We start from the raw sequence: 14161 nt of genomic DNA, 5'->3' as shown, positions 1-14161 counted from the left end.
GTTTGTTGAGTTGCAGCAACATTTGTCAACATGGCAATTGGCAAAAACTATTTTGATTTTTGATTTTACCAGGGTAAAACCACTTCGTTTGCCCTGCTGGATCCCTGGCCTCCGTCAAGGAAGGCCAGTGTGTTGGCCCTGCAGCTGAGGCTGCAGGCTGCTGGGGCCAGCCAGAAGGTGATGGGGTCCCACACAGCCAGCTCGCATGCCACTGTCATGGCACGAGGTTCTTCCAAAAATCAGATGGGCAGGAGGGAGGGGGCACTAAAGGTTAATTTTGTTGAGCAGTTTTTTAACAATCATGGATCACTCTGGTCACCAATTTTATAGCAACCGCAGCTAGTGTCTGAAGCTAAAGTGTTTGTTAACTTATTAGATATTCACAGGGTGAGAATTACATGCTTTGCACTGGTTAATTTTGAGGATATCCTAGTCTATTTGTATTATGCAAAGTGAGTAAGCTTTCACACTATACATAACCTCCTTGCAATAAAATAAAAGTAGACCAGCATCATTAAATAAGCCTCATTGTTCTCATCTGAACAATGATCTCATCTGACATCAGGGACAGTAACTATGCTGCTAGATGAGTTTCTCCTGCTATATTAGACACCACTGATTTTCCTGTTTGTTCCATGCTTTCTTTCACAGAAGAGAAATTGCTTCATTTTGTCAGTTAATGCTTATAGCAGAAAAGAGTTGAATTTGTTCAGGAAAAAACAAGTCAAAATACCTCTGTATTCTGTAGTCAGAAGTCTATGGAGAGAGTAGAGGCTATTACTTTTTTAATAATTAATTCTGATGGCCACATATTTCTGAAAGCCAAAGTAATATATTCACAAGACCAGAAAAAAACAACATTGAATGTCCCCTGTATTGTTCCTCTCTAGCAACGTATCAACCTGTGTGCAGTGAACCACTGGTAGGCCATAAATTATGAAATGTTGCAACATTATGAAAACACACAAACCTCTCTGTGTATAGGAAACAAATAAGATTTGGGAAAATTAAATGTAACAAACATTGAACATTTGCTAGCTTATATTTGGTTGAGGATGGAAACCCATATGTGAGCATTGCAAAAATGGTCTGTGGATCATTTTCAATATAATTAGACTATCCTCAGAAGATTTTTAAAGACGTAGGTGGTCCTTTGATAAATAAAGGTTGTAGAGCTCCAGTGGATATCACAGCCTGCACAGAATGGCAAAGGGTAGCCTTGCCCAGATGTTTGAATGGGGAGTTTGCCCCATTCAGATCCTGCTACATCTGCCACAGAGGGTTGATGTTGGGGTGAGAGTGAAACATTAAAGAGCAGACTGTTAAACATAAAGCTGCTGAATTGATTTGTTGTCCCGGTTTGTCCTCAATATGGCACAATTTATTTTAACTGACTRAAAAGGCCATAAGCAGCCTTAAGCCATACCCACAGGAGAAGATTCAGTAGTTAGCTGGGCAAATATACTATGTACATGAACATATTATGAAAAAAAATACATTTGCATAACTAATAGTAAGAGCTGGTTATGGTTTTTATTTGCTTTCTTATTAATATGTTGCTAAGAAGGTTTTCTTTATAAGAACATTCAGAGAAAGTCTCTACAATTTCATACCTTTAACAGTTGTCCATGCTCCCATTTTGAAAGCTCTTATTTTTTTACAGTGAAGCTCATAAGGCTTTGCAAACAGGAAAAGAGACTAAATTAAGAGAAATATTTGTTTACCCAATTGTACTAACAGTACAAAGATCTGCATTTGATTAAGGGAAATCATTAACAGGTTGCTCAGCATTGCATGAATGAATGCATTAGATCATATAGATAATATACCTCTTCATTTTAAGCATGTTTTATGTAGCAAAAGGATTTAATATAAATAAGGACTCAAATGAAACATAGAGCTGCTTAAATTCTGCAAAACTTTTTTTTACAGATAGTCATACTGCAAAGTGCTGCTCACTTACACCAAATACTCATCTTAATTAGCTCTTGCGAACATCTGCATCAGGGGAACTTCTGCATGAATGTTTGGCAAAAGATGATTCCTCACACAAAAGTAGGCACTGCACCTGAGGAAAGAGCATGTTCATCCATAAGTAAGGGTGTCTGTCTGCTGCTGTGGCAATATTTCTCCTTTTAAAGACAGTCTCCTCTAATCTGGAAGCCTGTACTAAGTGACAGGGGCAATCAGTTGCACCTCTAGATAAAGAACGGGACATAGGCAACACTATCATGAACATTCAAAGGCAGAGCATGCAGATGAATACTTGGGAGAAAAATGCCTAATACGACCTACCAAAGCCAGTGGCAATGCTGTGGCATCAGGAAGAGGTGGGTGTGAAAATGGTACAGAGTATGTCCATGAATAGCCTGTGAGAAGAAAAAAAGAACTAACAATCCTAAGCAATACATCCACAATGAACTGCTTGACATATCTCCACTTCAACCTCTGTATAAAAGCACATGAGTAAAGCAAGTACTCCAAGTGCTTGGTTTCCATAACATTCTGCTCTGGAAACTACCCCTCCATCCCAAAGCTGCAAGTAATAAGACACAGATGGAGAGTCCTGTGCCCTGACCAACTTTCAAAAAAAGTGGCCCACTTTAACTGACCCCTCTTTGGATTTTTATCAGAGGGGCAGTTTTGATACACCACAACCTCACAAAGCCCAGATTTGACAGAACACTCCTGCAGAAAATACTGTCTTCTGGCCATTTACCAACCCTCTTAGATAATTTGGAAATGACTCTTGCTTACCTTGCACTGCAAAAAAATGTAAAGCAACTTTACACGAGAGCATGTAAAGATCAGTCTCATGGAGGAAATTTGAGAGACATGGTTGTTAAAAATAATGTTAAACCTTTAAAAAATGCAGCTGTAAGACATTAAAGTAACTCTGGATACAACAATGCAAAGCAACTACTTGACTGCAGTTCCTTGGCTTCACTGGCACACAGGTAATAAAATATGACTGAGTGACTTCTATGCCCAGCTGCCATTCTTGGAGGAAAATTTTTCTGCTTGCTTGTTTCCTTTTCAGACACCTCTGTAGATCCAGCTTCTGACTTGTACAATTTACAGATACAGCAGTTTTGTACCAAAAACATAAGACTTCAAAGCTGGGCAGTGCAACACATTCATCAGGCAGCCTCCGTCTGCTGGCATGCAGATAGCCATGCAGTCCAGCCAACCTGATATTGAACCATTTGAATTAATGTGGTTTGACTGCCTGTCTGCCAAGTATTGCAGTCATAAGCCTTCATTTAAACAGCAATAAGTGGAAAAGACTAACTGGATCTAATTCAAAATAGCAATCCATTTGTCTCTAAAGGATGTCTTCCAGCCTACAAGATACCTCACCTACAAAGGACAGAAGTGTGAGCATGTGTAATAACTGCCATATACAGTAAGCTGAAATGCATATAYATGTATACAATTTTACAAAGTTTCCTCTTCACCACCAACACAGTGATTGAGACATAACCCAGGCCTGTTTGTAAAGAAAAATATGGAAAACTGAGATTACCAGGACAAGATTGACAGCTAGGGGCAGGAACTTAAAGAGCTGGAGGCTCCTGGCTCAGTGCAGACACACAGCCCAGCACTTGGTCTTTATTTGGAGCCTAACTAAACTATGTGACGCTCTCTCTCGCCTGAATTATCATGGATTAGAAACTGAATAATTCCCTTCCTAACATTTAGGAACAGAGTAAGAACAGTCTTCCTCATGGTATTTCAAACCGTCTGTTACTCACACAGGCCATAAAATGTAAAGATGGAAATTTTCTCTCCAGGGAAAGGATTTGGAGCTTTTTTCCATTCTGCCCTGCTCCACCTTGCCCCCTCAGACTGCTCACCAAAAGCTCTCGTATGCAGGTTTCTTTATCTACAAGTGCACTCAGCAGTCAGCATTTTGTCTCTGGAATCACTATTTGATGCATGTTATAGTCAACTTTGGAATATTTATTAAGTTATATTCTTACCATATAAAACTGATGGCAGACACTGTCAAAAAGGCTTTTTTTTACATTACTTCTCTCTGATTAAAAAGAATGCCGGCATGAATGACATGTTTAATAATTGATGATTACTTCATCTAATGCTAGTGCTGAATGCGGTAGGGGACTTCACTGCACCTCTTCATCATTCCTCCTTCCAGACACTGACTCTCTATCGAGGGCTTGCTCAGCATTTGAATTTCATCCTGCTGTAATACAATTTTTATTAAACTTTAGTCTGGTGGGGGACAGGGATTAAGTACTGATATTCTCCAGCATTCCTTCCTGCTGTTCTTGCATGCATTTATAAGAAAGATAGAGGAATTGTGATTCCTTTCAATTTCCTTTTTTGATGGGGAAACAGAAAGAAAGGAAGGAGGTAGCACAGACTGTCCTGGCCATTATTGGTATCAAAGGGATTAAACATGACTTGCTTGCTGTGCCTTGTGATCTTGATTGCAAGGATATCTTCTAGCTTCAGGAACAACACTATTTTTATCAGTCTTTTAGGCTTTCAAGCAAGTTCAAGCCAAAACCCATTTTCTACTGGAATTGCTGCAAGTCTTTGCCCCTTCTGGCTGCCTTCTGCATGAGAGTCTAATCATCCCCACAGCATAATCAAATATCCTTCCTTGAAAGGGACCCAAAGTGCTATCCAGGCTTGTGATGAAGTAATATGTCAGTTAGAACTAGCTGTTTTTTTTAATAATACGGATAGTTTTTCAACAAAACTGACTTACTTAAATGCTTTTTTTTTAATATATATTTCAAATTACATCTTTCGATATACAACAAAGGGGGCTAATTTTAGATTTCGAATTCAGGCTTCCTCTGACATGATTTTTTTCGTCTTCTTCTTCACCTGCTTCCTCTGGAAAAGAAGGACAAAGTTGCAAGGAAGAAAACACTTTTTGCTTTCTCCTTTGCCCTCCCTCTTAAACGCACGCAGTAGATGCACCCTAACACTCATCTTTGTAGTCTTCAGTGCCGAGGGTACTTCACCTGTCATACCTCTCCCTCAACCTGAACAGCCCTTAAGTTCTGGTTTACATTAAAAATTGACTTTGCAGGAGAATGACATTAGCTGTGCAGTCATCAGTACCCTCGAGCGCAGCAGCAGAGAACCAGCCCAGGGTGCAGCAACCACGAGTGTACGGATGAACTGCGATACTCTGGGCGGTACAATGGCAGCAATCCTACGTGTTTGGTTTCATATGCAAACTCTTTAAATTAAAATGATCTCTTTCAGGCTGTAATACAATGAAGAAAAGGTTACATCCTTGGGGCAGCCTGGCAGGTTTGTGCACACTTCCCTAGGGAATTACATCCAGAMGAAGATATAAACAGTCAAGTTTATAATAAGCAGCATTTGGTATGGATCCACTCTATAATCTTGCTGTCAAATTTTCATTACAATAACTACTGTCCGTATTCATAAGCAGTGATGCCAGAACCAGTGGTCTTCCAGAATAATAATCACAATAGCTAGCTTTAGGGCTGTAAATTTAACAGGCTACTTCGCAACACAACGATGGCTGTAACAGGAACACTGACCAGACTACACAGTGACTGAAGACTGAAATGATAAAACTTTCCACATGCATTTTGCAGATCCACAAAAGAAAAAAAAATCTTTATTCTGGTTGTAAAGACCTCTGCTGGAGATATATATATGAATTACTTTGCTGTCTACCATAATCTACTGTGTATCACATTATTTCACACAGCAAAAACAGAGACGTAACATCTATGCAGTATTGACAGCTTCTGTTTGCATAAGAGAATTACTACTTTATTACTGTTACTACTACTGCTACTAACCTTCTGCATACAATATATCCTAAAATCCTCCAACAAAAGGAAAGGAGAAATTCAACAGCTCAATAAACAGGAAGTGTTTCATGCAAGGTGAGCTCTGACCATAATCACCCTTACTTGTTGAAACACAGCAGTCAGAGCTCACCGAGTTATGAGTGAAATTAAATCATTACTTTTCATTTTTTTATTTACCAAAATCTGAAGGAAGTCCTTAGAATGAAATATAATTGCTTCTCTTTCCATGGAATATATCACTATCCCTCCTTTTTTTCTCTTTTTTAATAAAATATAGCTACTGAAAATTAAAATGTTTACTCTAACTTGTATTTTCCAACTAGAGAGGCAAGTCATGAGTAGGACTTTCAGTATTTGAGTGAAATAATAAAAGGGATATTATGTATTATAAAGCCATCCAAGTTCTCTGTTTGTTGCAATGCAGGTGCATTTTTGACTAACCCATAACCCACTGCCAGTTTTCTCTCTTAACAAGTTATTACCCTTGCCTTCAGCAATCTAGTAGTTTCCAGGGCAGCAGTAGATTGAACGTGGCTCTCTAAGTATAGCTACTCTCTCACTTGCTTTTTGTTTACAAAAGGCTACAAGTCCAAATTGAATTTATCTATTTATTTTCCACATGCTTTTCATAAATATTCTTACTTATTACAGTGTTTTACAGTTATTACTTGTTTAGATATGCAAGCCTCTGACTTCACAGTGAAGATGATGCAGTTCTGTGAGCAGTAGCACAGCGTTAGTGCCTCGCAGCAGGTAAGAGCTCCTGCAGGATCCTACCACCAGCGGGGAACCACGCGGGAAACGGGGCGCTGCCAGCGGGTCCCTCACGCCGCCGCCTGCGCGTGACACGGCATCGCTGGAAAGGCGAGCAGGGAGACCCGGCGCACTCGCAGGGCGCAGGGAGAGTCACAGCCAGAAGCGCTAAACTACACCACAAAGAGCCCTGCTGCCTCAGAAGTAATTGCGTTTGGACACCAGTTTGATATGGCGGGGAACAGTTTAGTCAAAACACCACTTTTGTATAAAATGTATGAAGTTTTTTTATGTGAAATTGTAAAATTCTGTAACATCTGTGAATTATTTAAATTCTGAACATGGCTACTGATTTTTACATTGTCATTTTTACATAATTTCCTGAGATCAATATTAACAATGTGTAAAATGACAGAAACTGTCTTTTTAAGTCACTAAGCGCAGCTGCATTTTATTGCTTGAAACATTGTTCTAGACTGAGTGGCTCATAAAGCAGGTGATTGAATCTAGAAGAGACAAGATGTTACCTGTCTTTAATTTTAATAATTTGAAACAAATTATATTATTAAAGTGACCTATTATGACAGATCAGATTAGGTGCACAGTCTGTTATGGTGCTATGAAAATTTTATGACATCATCAGAAACATCCCACACACAGTCCTTAAACATTTACTTAAATTTTATAGGGAAACATCATTTTGCCTGTCTCTGCTAATAAAGGCACAGCTCTGGAAGGGGCTGATGGAGAGACAGCAAGTGCTTGTTACCCTCCCTTTCCCCTGCTGAAGCCAGGCAGAGCTTGACCAGAATTTGCACAAATCTGATTTTTAAAAAAGTTTTGTGGAAGTGCAGAAGAAAATGAGGCCTCAAAGACAGATTCACAATAATTTCACTGTAGAGATTTTGAAAAACTAGACAACTTTTACCCAGCGATTTTGAGCAATCTGCTGACTTGCCCACAGGAAAATGGGGGAAATAAATTTCGTGGGCTTTTGAAAATGGCGGTTTCAGGCAACTAGCCCACAGATTTTCACAATAGGTGTCTGTAATTGAAATACAGTGCGGGAAATCGCCTCTTTCACCTACACAGTGTTTTGCTTAAATGTTTGCGTGCTGAACTATAACAAAACAGGTAGCGTATCAGCTGGCTCAAGGCATAGCAAACCAAATTCATGCCTTCTGCAATTCTTCTGAAGACAGCAACATTCTTCACAGGAGACTTGATCCAGTTTCCTGCCTTTTTGTTTGCTATCTGGATGTTTATTCCTCTGTGCATAAGATGGTTAAAACAGCAACCCAGCCCAACTGAGGGCAGCTTTGACCCGGCGGTTGCCAGTTCTACCACCAAGTCCATTGCCGTCTAACCACAGACACACGCCACAGGAACAAAGATAAATGTGGTATTAGAGAAAAAAACTTCGTATCCTAAATACAGTCCCTATCAAAACGGGCAATTTGTGCACCTGTCTTATAGTTAAATGGGTTTTGCTGATTTGTTAGAGAGAATTTCCTCTAATAAAGGGTAAGAAAGAACCAGAGTCTTTGAATATTACCCACTCCCAGAAAGCTAAGCCCAACCCCAAAGTGGTAAGCATCCTGCTTCCATGAGCCGTGCCGAAAGCAGGAATGCCATCCATGGATACTACCAGCCGTTTGCAGGTCTCCCCAGCCAGGACACCAAGCACCCCAGTGAGCCCGGGCTGTCCCAAGGGGTGGGAAGAAGAGACTCTGCCGCGTCCCCAGGGCAGGGGTGTGCTGCTAACTCAGGAGCCATCTGCTACAAGGCCGGCAGGTATGGGAATTTAAAAGGAGGAAAAGCCACGTGCTCGGCTTGAGCAAAGCTGGCATAGCTCTTAGGACTGGGTACAATAATGGCAGAGCATGAAGTGAGCTGGAGGCAATTTTCTACAGAAATTCAACCAGATCAGACGGTCTTTGGCTCAGCCCTCATTGCCCTAGGCTTACTGTAAAATAACATGCTGGAGACTGAAGGGCCACCAACCTGAAGGCAACATCCAGCCTGGCATTTCTTCTGCACAAGACAAATGTTGTACAATCCCTGCCTGAGACCAGCGTCTGGGTAAGAGGCTGAGACTGAGTCCAGACACTTCTGAGTGTGGTCCAAGCGCTGTATCTGGCAGTCTGGGTGTCTGCCTTCAAATCCAAGCGTGCTTCACATCACCTGGCAGCATTCTTCCAAAACCTGATCCAAAATGAATGTCTACTGAGGTCTTGACTTCAAAGACACAACATTTTTATGTCAAATTTAACAGCTTCCCAGGCATTTCATAACCCACTTCAGCTCAAAAGATCTATGCTTGGACCACAGCAGTTCAAGCAGACAGATAACCAAAATACTTTTTTTTGTCCCTGAATAGTTTTAAATCATAGCCAGACACTTAAATATCAAATTGAAAAATGACATTTTGCTTCTGAGATGCTTGATCATAGTATAATCTAGCTCATTTCTATAAAGTTGTAAGGTGTCTTCAGATTTCAGTTTAAAATTAGATTGCAGACGACATTTGCTATTGAGGGCATGTCCGAAACGCTGTAACATACACTGTATGATATTACTTCAAGTCTATTATATACAAACTCACTTAGGCCTGCTTAAACCCCCCAAACCACAGCATGAATGCCAAGGAGAAGGAATAAGGTACAAGTTAAAATAAGGCACAAATAACACCTTTTGCTTACATCATCTTCCTCTCTTCTGTGTGTAAGTTACAGATCAGCAGAGTGGGTGTAAATAGCTCTAAGAATGTGCAAATCTATTTGTAAAGATTATATTGACTCTGCCTAATAGCAAAATATGCTTCAAGTACTGCTTAGTACAAACAATAAACAAGATTTTATTACAGAGGGAGCAGATACAGACTCTGCTTATGTTGTCCACATTTCCATTACAGGATTCCCGTGCCTTCTCATTTTGTTTGTTTGCTTGGGGGAATGTGTTTTCCTTTTTAAGACCCTCACTATTTTCAATAGTTCTGAGAAGTCTGGGAGCACCATCTGGATGATCATGTGACTTTTTCTCTTTTTTTTAGTCCTATCAAATTTTGTTCAGGTTTAGTAATTTTTAAAACATTTTATAATCCATCTGTTTCCCATCCCTCATTTACATTCTACAGGACAATGTTGACAGCCTGCCAAAAYGCCTTGGCGCAGACATCTGCAAGGCCAGGATTTGTGGTCACATTTATACGTTTGTAAAGCTTGAGTCACCAGTCTTCTGTGGGCCTCAACATTTTGCTTTTGTATGAATTGAGAGAGGTATGAAAAGAATAACAAATCCTCTGTCACCCACTTCTCAAGTCAAGAAGCCACTCCAGTAAGTGAAATGGCTTTGACCACATTCTAGCTATGGAAAGTACCATGCACAAAATTTTTCTGTTTCCAGTCCAACACGGGACAGGACACAAACAAGGTCCTGCTGTGTACAGCCTTGCCCCGCTTTGTGGCTGCGAGTCCCACAGGCTGCTCAGTGAGAAAATGAGCYCAGCCGTAGGCAGCAGGGCAAGGTTGAAGCTCACAGCAAGGTGCACACTACCTGTCCTGAGCTGAGATCCTGCCAGAGCTAAGAGAATTACAAGCCATGAAGTTTGTTGGATTTCATGATCATTTGTGAAGAATACACCAGTGAAAAAACATGTCTGATCATGTAATATCACAAGTGTATTTTTACCAGGCCTACATGGCATAAAGGGTAAAGAAATGACATATAGGATAAGGAAAAGAGCCTATGGTGTGCTAAGGGGGACACAGAAGCCCAGCAGGGCCATTCTGGACCCAGCAAACCAGCGCTGTGCCGCACTGCCTGCACACAGTTCATATAGTAGCTGTGACCTGGTGGCTGAAATAAATCTTGTTTTACAGCATATTTATTGTCTGTATCATCTTTCCCATCTTCTGTTTCTAACCGTGACTTGGGAGACTCTTCAAAACTACATAAGAATACATATCTAATGGACAGCCCATGAGCATTACTGCTGACTATAGGTAAATGTTTTCATTAGTCACTTGAGATGAGCAGCTTCCTTGCCATTGCGTTTGGTACCCCTTCTCCTTCCACACATTTAGGATACAGTTTTAACTGTTGCCATTATTTCAGGATAAGCGGGTCCTTTGGAACAGTATCTTGTGCTTGTGCTATTTCCCTCACTTTCAAATTAAAACTTCCATCCCAGCACAACGATTTTGTTGTGAAAGTATGATGGGTATGACAGCTTTCTGATTTTGCAGAGCCCCACTAGTACTGATCTGCTGCTTCATGATAGCCATTTTTTATTTTCTCCAGCCATATTTGAAGAGGTAATAGCCACCCAAATTCTTAAAAATTCTCTGCTGCTCTGAGCATCCAAGAAACAGAAATTCACTCCCCGCATCATTTTGGTTTCTTCTCTTTGAACAGTGAATTTTTTGGTTATGTGTTTTAATGTAAGATTCACAATGTTGCCCTGAGCAATGTTTAGAGAAATATTTGAAAGTGCAGATTCTAAAGAACAGATTTTTAACTAAAAGGACATGGGGAGGGGGGTAATTGGTTTGGGAGGTTGTTTTTGTTGTTGTTTTTACCAGATCTAAAGTATGTTTTTATCAGGATAGGAATGCCAGGAGAAAATGTGTGTGTGGAGGGGATAATGTTTCCACAGGAAGATTTTTATTTAAATAGGTGAAATTACACAGTCATAAAGCCCATTTTACTTTTTGCACTAATATAGATTATGCCAGCACATGTCCTTCCCTTCCTCCTACCCCTTCCTCTCCTCTGTCCCAACATAAGAAGAGCTGGCCAGTGTAAGCGTGCTGGGATAGCTCTGCCAATACATCTTTTCAGATGTGGATTCAGACCCTAATTGAGCCTGGACTGGAGCCACAGAGCATATGAAATTCTAAGTTATGAGACTTTCTTCTGGTTTTACAGCAGTCTAAAGAAGCATTTTTAAGGGCAGAAAATGTTAAAGCATCTATATCTATACCTGTCCTTGGGATTAACAATTGACTCGTGTTGTTAAAACTCAATTTTCCGCAGGTCTGTCTGAGGCATAAAAGCTTTTGCTTGCCATTTGGATTTTTCTTTATTCATTGCTTGAGCTTCCATAGGCCTTTTAAAACTGAAATGAAGCTTTCTAAAATGTGAGGAGGTTGCTCGTTAGTGGAGCAAATCCAATACTGCAACGAACCACAGATATTGATTTGATATAGAATCGATTTCTCCTTTTAAAAACACTAAATCCTCTGTTTGTTTGTTTTTGTTTAATCTTGGTGGAAATCAAATTAGGAGTGTGAAAACTACAGCACAGAAACAAAATGCCCCATCTTTGAAAGCAGATTGTTTCTCCCCCGCATTACAGAATTTAAATCGGGGGGGGGGGGGAGAGAGAAAACAGAGCGAATGAGAAATGCAAAACTCGGGAGAAACACCGTCGCCCCTGAAGTCGGGGCAGGTTTCGCTGCCGCCCCGGCGCCCCCCGAGGCGCTGCTCGGCCCAGGCGCCGCTCCGGCGGGGCAGCTTCCCCGGCGTTAGCTGCCTCCCGGTGCCCTTCACCGCGGGGCGCTTCTGCTCCCTCCGCTCTGCCCGGCCGGGCCGCCCCGCAGCGGGCAGCCGGAGCCCCGTGCCGGGTCGGGGCGGCAGCCGCGGCGGCCTCCGAGCCCTGCCGTCCCTGGAGGCCCGGGCGCGCTGTGCCCGGCCCGCACGGCGTCCCGGCCCGGCGCCTCCTCGGCGTCGCGGGGCGGCTCCGAGCCGCCCGACGGCGCCGTCTGTCTCTCCGCGCCGCACCTACTTCCCCATCCCGAGCCGTCGTAGCTCACTGACCCACCGAGACGTTGTCGCCCGCTGGGCCGCGACCGGCCTCGCTTCTTTTCCCGGCCGAGGCGAGGCAGGGAAGGCGGCGGTGGCGGGCACGGGGGTGCCGGTGCTCCGCGGAGCCCCCCGTCCCGGCGGCAGGAGCGGGAGGCCGGGGCCGCCCCAGCGCGTCCCGCCCCAGCACGGAGGCAGCGGCCGCCCTGGGAGCAGGGCGCAGAGCTGGCCGCGGGCAGGGCGGCCCTCACCGCCCGGTGCAAGCAAAGGGCCTCCCTCTCCGAGGGAGCTCCGAGGTTTTCCCCCATCCCGCCCCGGCTGGGAGCCGCGGCCCGGCGGCGGAGCGGCCCCGCGGGCCGGGCTCTGCGCGCACGGACGGGGCGGTCGCGCCGCAGCCCGCTGCCCCCGGGCCGCGGCACAGGGCACCGTCGCCCCTCACAGTGGGCACGAGCAATTTAGCGAGCGGTTTCCCCGCCGGAGACCTGAGGCTCTCGCTCCGCGGGCCGCTCGGAAAATGGAGCAATTCTCCCACCGTGGAAGGAAAACGCCAAATAAACCTGCTGGCCCTAGCCCGGGTGTGCTGGCAGGCGGAGCAGCCTCCCTCGCTTTCTCCAGCTCGGGACCCTCTCTCTGAAGCAGAAACCGCGGAGGCAGCAGAGGGGGTGGGAGGGGGGGCACAGGAACTGCACCCCCACGCCGCACGGACCGGTGCGGCTCCGTGGAGGCCCGGCCCGAGGCCTGGCTCCTCCGCCAGCTCTCGGCGGGGCCGGGTTCAGGCCCCCGGGGGCTGGAGGGACCTTGCGGGGCCTGCGAGGGAGGGCGCTCACGCTCTCACAGCTAGGATCGTTGCCGGGGAGTTTGCAGAAAAGGGAAAACGTGCGGAAAGGCGCCTGCGAGAGCCCCAGGACTGGAGAGAGGCAGCGAGGGGGGCCAGCCCCGCCGCGCCGGGCTCCCGGCCGCGCTGGCGGCCCGGGCCCCGCTTCCCCCCCCCCCCGGCTGCCCGGCCGAGGGGGCTCTGCTTAATGCTTAGGTGCGTCTCTCTAAGGCACCAGGTACTCGACTACCAAGAAGTTGTTTCTACTCCTTAATCACTGCAGACTCACTCTTCTGGCTCTTTGGCACTCAAAGAACATCTAGGACACACGTGGTTAGGAGTGATCAAAGAGAAGATAAGATCAAAGATCACTTTAATTGCGAAAATGAGGTCAAATCAGATTTTCAGAAAAYCAGCTATATATCTGAGGCTGTTAAAAGCTCTATTGTCATTTAACGTAAGCGGTCTAAGTTCAGAAATGACTGGACACTTACATTCACGTGACGCACAGATTTAACATTCCCTTTTACCTACAGGTAATACAGATTACACCAAACTAAACAGGAAAAAACTGTATTTGGTCAAGCATTCGAGCTCGGGCGACCCGCCGCAGGTCGCGGAGCAGCCGGCCCGGACCGCTGCACGGCGCTGCGCAGCCCGGCGCGGCCCCGGCGGGCTCCCGGCCGCGGCCGGGCCCTGCGGGAGGCGGTGCGAGGCGGGCGGGGGGGCTGGCTGCTGCCTTGCCGCCCCCACCCGGAGCGAAGCGGTGAGAGGGAAGCACCCCGGGGTTTCCTGGGAGAAGCGGATGGGGACTGCCGGCACAGGGGGGCCCGCGCCGGGCGCGGCTCGCTGGGGGCCGCGGGGACCGGCCCGGCCAGGGCTGGCCCTGCTTGGCGCCCCCTGCCCTTGGCATTGCCGTGGCGCCGGAGAGCCCCCTCCCCCAGCAGCCTTAGCCACC

This window comes from Apteryx rowi, unplaced genomic scaffold, assembly GCF_003343035.1.
Source record: "Apteryx rowi isolate R43461 unplaced genomic scaffold, aptRow1 scaffold_131, whole genome shotgun sequence".
NCBI lineage: Eukaryota > Metazoa > Chordata > Aves > Apterygiformes > Apterygidae > Apteryx > Apteryx rowi.
Note: the sequence above shows the minus strand (reverse complement) of the source record.